General features: G+C 40.1%; 1 non-coding gene across 1 annotated transcript; it reads left to right on the top strand.

The window, feature by feature from the left end:
- The first annotated feature begins 5554 nt into the window (after window positions 1-5554).
- Window positions 5555-5658, top strand: LOC116082837. The gene has a single exon (XR_004115466.1). It is a non-coding gene; the product is annotated as a U6 spliceosomal RNA (small nuclear RNA).
- Window positions 5659-5900: the final 242 nt, after the last annotated feature.

Raw genomic sequence — 5900 nt, 5'->3', positions numbered from 1 at the left:
GCCACTTAGCCAGCCGCTTGATTCATTTTTCTTTAACACTTATCTCTGGTCTTATTACAAATTCTCATATTTCATCTCTCTAACTAGAACACCATCCTGGAACAGCTGGAACTTTTCTCATTTATAGCTCTAAAATACAATGTACTCAAAAATTATTCCTGGAATTTGCAAGTAAATGACAGCATTATGAGAGGCATTCAGGATTCAGGTTCAAGGAAGGAGAGTCAATGGAGACCTGTGTGCTTTTAGATTATTGACAAGAAGAAGAGGAGGAGGAGGAGGAAGACAAAGAGGAAGAGGAAGACAGGAACTTTATTCTGATTAAAAGTACAGCAGGGAACACCTGGCTCCTGTCCCATATTCCTAAGAGAGCTTTTGGCACAAAAATACAACTCTCAATTCAAAAGCGATAAGAAATGGTTTATTCTGGAGCCAAATATGAGTGACTGTGGCTTGGGAACACAGATTTATATTACCCCAAACTCTATAATCCACTGTGGACCAGTTTGATGAAACAAAATTTGCCTCTGAACATAAAACACTCCATCTTTCTACAGCTGCTGAAGTTCTAATCAATCAGATTTGTGGAAAGTTTAGTGGGAGGTACTGTCCTTCTCAACAACTTTCATTCACAGAATTTTGTATTTTTGTTTTTAGGTCTGTTTTGTTTTATTTAAAAAGGTATTCAATAATAACATGTATTTATGTAGCTCAACCTGAAATGGACATACAGAAAAAAAAAAAAAAAACAACCAGTGAATAATTGAATCAAGCTAATCTGACCATCATTTGAATTACTTACCAAATATTTTTGCCCATGCACAAATGCAACTTTCCATCCATTCCCATCATCTCCCCATGCCCCCACTTTCTATAACCAGCATTCTGTTCTCTGCTTCTGAGTTTGCTTTACATCCTATAGGAGGCCACTCTAAAACTTCAGATGCCATTCTTTGACTCAACACACTGCTGTTTTAAGTGAAGGTTCTGTAGAGAAAGCATCTTAGAGACTCAAGGCAAAGGCACAGCTATGCACGTCATGTTATGTGGTACCTGACTGATTCACCCCATAAGCAAGAAACTGCACAATTCTCTTATGGACATAAGAAATGCTACGTTTAAAGTTTGCCACCTCACAGGAAGTACTTTGAGAAAGTATGCAATGTTGCTGCACAGTAGGAGTCACCAGGAATGTGCTGCTTAGCCTTCATTTTAGGATGTCCAGTTAGCAGTATGGAACAGATTCATGAATTTGTGTCCACTTAGTATTCGGATGGGTTATTTTAATAATATGAATTCATATAATTAGTTAGACTTGATTTCTATACTGTATGCTCTAGAGAAGGTTAATTACAGCTCCTCCATTCCCATACACTTTATTAACTGATAAGAAAAAGGGAGAGAAGGGAAATTGCTTTCTTATGCCAAAATAATTACAAACCATTTAGATGAAGGAAGTGAGATTTAGACTTGTTTATAGTCACTTCTGCATTACTCAATTTTTTCTCCAGTTTCAAGATATTTATTAATATCTTTTGAAACATATTTGTCTTTGTGCACATGTATGCACATGTGCATGTATGTGTGCATGTGAGTGTGCATGTGCGCACATGTATGTGTCTTTTGTATGTATCATATAATGTATGTGGAGATCAGAGGAAAACCTATGGGATTGGTTCTCTCCATCTGCCGTGTGTGTCTCAGGGATCAAACTCAGCTTTTCAGGCTTGATGGTAGGCACCATGGCCCTCTTAGCAATCTCACTGGCCCCTGTTTCAGGATCACACAAATCAGCTCTCCTCTGAAACAGCCAAAGCTGAAGAGCACACCTGGCGTCTACAGTGTCTATGGGTTGGGAAGACACTTTGACACTTCTCTGGAGCCTTCACTGTGACTTGCTCTGTTTGGGTAAACTTTAATCCTCTATGAGAAAGCTTGGGTTTTTTTTCTTCCTTAGTACTGGTGATTAAACCAAAGTCACGCATATTCTAGGCAAGTACCTTACTACTGAGATACATACTTGGCCCTTTTTAAATTTTGTTTTTTAAAAAAAATGGAGATAGTCAGTTTTCCAGACTAGCTTTGGACCCCTAACATGACTCAGACCTTGAACTTGTGATTGCTTCTCTCAGACTCCCAAGTAACTGGGAGGACAGGCTTGTGCCATAGCGGCGGCTCTTAGCTTAATGTAGAAATGAATTAGTCTGAGTCGTGAAGCTCTATCTACCACATGGTAAAACTTTGGAAGAATAATCCTTTCAATGATTTTGTTTTGTTTTGCTTTGCTTTTCCCTTAGCTATTAAGAAGAGGGGCTGGAACATTTAAGGTTTGGAATTTCATGTTCACAAAAGAGATAATAATTTTTCTTCCTCTCAGGACATGGTCCCAAACCTGGAATGACTTACGTGCTCAGGTATTGATTTTAGGTTTTACTTCCAGAACTCCCCATCTTCAATCATAGCAGGAGCTTTATGACTCCCTGGTTTTAGCACCACTACCTATGGTCAGAACATAGAGTGTATAGTTTCAAGCATGGATTTTTGCCAACTAAATCATCGTGGTGCTTCACTATTGATAATTAGCCATATACACTAGTAGTTAGAATGGGATCTTCTTAAGTCTTAAACTTCATATTTTTAAAAATTTTGCAAGTTTTTCTTAAATATATATTTATTGTGTGCATGTGCCCATTTGTCTATATGTGGTTGCACACTTGCTATGGTGTTTGTGTGTGTGTTGGAGGATGGTTCAGATGGTAAATTTGAGGGGTTACTTCTCTCCTTCCATCGTTTGCATCCTAGGAATAAAACTCAGGTCATCAGGCCTGGAAGCAAGCTCTTTTTTCTGATCAGCCACTTTGCCAAACTGAACTTTGTAATCTCAACAAGAGTTCTGCTGAGAAGCACAAATGGATAAGGTTCATGGAGAACATTTTACAGATTCCATTCAGCTAAGCAGCATTGTTCTTGGGAAAGGCCCTGTAGTGAAAAGACAGGAGCTTCCGGTCGAGTTCTGTCCCTGCTTTCAATAGGCGAAATGACCTGGGGAAAATCCTCCTGTCCATCAAGGTGGGAGGAATAAGTCTTCCTAAACGTCGTCACCATTCTTAGGGTTTAACCTACAAGTCTAACTGAGAAAGAGACTGGAGCTGTGCTGTGAACAGTGTACTTGTACAATGGAGAGAAGACAATAAACAGAATAATTGAGAGCTTCCTTGCAAAACAAAGCATATTCCAGGCTTGGAAAAGAACACTCCCACAGTAGCAGGATGCTTCCTGCATCAAGATCACGAAGTTCTGAGTCAGCCTGAGTGACATCTGAAATTTTTTTTATGATACTTAATTTGGCCAACAATCTTCAGCTAAACCATTCTCTCAGGTTACAAATAAATCTGCAAAGACTGGTGAGATACAGTGACTTCGTGCACAGCTATTTCATCCATATTCCCCTTTGAACTGACTCACGTATTCCTAGCCTTTAAATGATTTATTTAAAAAAAATACTTCAGGTCCATCTGAGGGTGCCATTTTAATTTTTAAATATTAATTTTAGTTGAGGTGTGTGTGAGCATGTGTATGTGTATGTGGGTACCTGTGGAGGCCTGACAAACTACATTTGTGAGTTATAGGAAATCATGATCTTCCTTATGTGTGTTGGGAACTGAACTGGGTTCCTCTGAAGGAACTGGGATAACTCTTGACCACTGCAAGATTTCCACAGCACATAGGAGTATTTTAAAACAGAGCTCTTTGTCTGTCCTCTGGTTCGGATTATTCATAATTGCTAACTGGCATAGACAAATTGTGGGTTAAGTGGTGTCCACTCAGGGCTTGGGCCGCAGGGTGAGGTGGGACGCGGGATGTTTTGACTGCTCATTCCCATGCTGTTGCTGGGTGGGCATTGGGCTATAAGAAGCCGTGGCACCCCACTCCAGAGGTGGCAATCACAATCTGAGGTCCTCATGGACTGCCAGAGTTGGCTCGGGGGTCCTGGACTTGCATGGAGGCTGAGGACAACAGTTTCTCAGACTCTTGGCCACCACAGATGCTGCTTGATGCCCATGGAAGAGTTGAGAACAGACTGGTGGCCTGCAGGCTGGATCTAGCCTGGAGCTGAAGGGAAAAGGGCAAGAGGAGGGCTCCACCTGGGTCCTGTGGGGAGGAGAGAGTCCTTGACTTACTCTGGCGCTTGGCTTGGCTTGGTGGAGACCATGTCTGAGAGTGCTGAAGGCCTTCTGTGGGAGACTAGGCAACCAGCTCTTCAGACAAAGACCTTCTCCATTGCTCCCCACTGCAGATCCCGATAAGGAGAGCAGTTCCTGGTTTTAAAGCATTTATTGTCATGGCGGAGAATTGTGAACAGTAAAACTGTATGTACCCCAATTTCTCAGGGTGGGCCTGAGGTTAAATACCTTTTGCAGGGAGGAGTGTCTGGGAAGGAGAGCTTAACTGACTAAGCCCTTCAGGTCTTCAGGTACCTCATGAAACTGGCGATCTGTCTTGAGGCTACATGATCTATGGTCATGTCCTCTACCTGTGGAGGGGCTTGGGGTGTTGCCCTTACATGACTGATAGCCACAGAATTATGGAGAGCTGAGGCCTCATGTCAGGAGCCTGGTGTTTAGGAGCATGGCAAACTGCATATCATCCCTTGCAGGATCACCAGGGCTTTAAACCTAGCTCAACCAGAAGCTAGGCTACTTTTCATGGTCCCACAACAAATAATTTCTTTGAGAAACTGTATTGTAGCATTTTGGTGAGTATAGCTTAAATATCACTTAGATTCTATTTACCAAGTAACCCACTGTTTTGAATAAGGATGTTTGCCATGTTTTTGTGAACATACATGTGAATCATATCTATATCTATATCTATATCTATATCTATATCTGTATCTGTAACTTTATCTGTATTTGTATCTGTATCTATATCTATATCTATATCTATATCTATATCTATATCTATATCTATATCTATATATCATCTGTTAGGAGCCATAATGTGACAAGCTAATAACTAGCAGGTGATCATCCTGAAATGGCCTGCTTCAGATTATTATATAATCTGTGACACGTTTGCCCTTATTAAGCAAGGCTATAAGGGATTCATTTTAGGAAAGATTCCTGCTATTGATATGCTTTTCCTGTTATTATTAAACATGTATAACAATCACTAAGTAACAGCACACCCCATTGGAACAGATCTCTGCAGATCCACAAACATGTACTGTCTTGTAATGATGCTATATAGACAAATAGGTTACTTCTTAAGTCTTAACGATGATCCTATAAGAATTCCTAAAATTATATCAGTGATTATTAAACTCTTTCATAGTGGGGCTGCTATTAGGTCCTTTTCTGATAGTCAAAACGACAATGAGAACTCTGCCAGTCTCCCAAGTGTCACCAGTTAATTGCTCTTAAACAGGAACCAGACTTTCTCCTACTCAGAGCACATTCTAAGAGGTGGTAAAAAGGGAACTAATGATTTATTATAGGTACTAGGACAGGAGATAAAATATTGACTGTGTTTATCTATCCAAAACTTCACTAATGTGCTTGCTTCGGCAGCACATATACTAAAATTGGAACGATGCAGAGATTAGCATGGCTCCTGTGCAAGGATGACACACAAATTTGTGAAGCGTTCCATATTTTTCAGGTGACTAAGAACTGTCAGAGCATGAAAGATTAAAGAAAGGAAATATAAACTGATTCTTACCCTTTATAAAATAGTCTGAAAAGTCTTATACGGATGAAACTGCTAGTTGTTATCTTGCCCCCTATAATTTGGCTATTTCTCATGTTACAGGGGGGAAAAGGCATGCATTCTCATAACCCAAGATATTTCACCATCTACTTATAGCTACTGTTTTATTCAACTTGAACTGTGTTACACAA

Source organism: Mastomys coucha, unplaced genomic scaffold (assembly GCF_008632895.1).
Source record: "Mastomys coucha isolate ucsf_1 unplaced genomic scaffold, UCSF_Mcou_1 pScaffold7, whole genome shotgun sequence".
NCBI lineage: Eukaryota > Metazoa > Chordata > Mammalia > Rodentia > Muridae > Mastomys > Mastomys coucha.
Note: the sequence above shows the minus strand (reverse complement) of the source record. Positions and strands in the feature narration are given on the sequence as shown.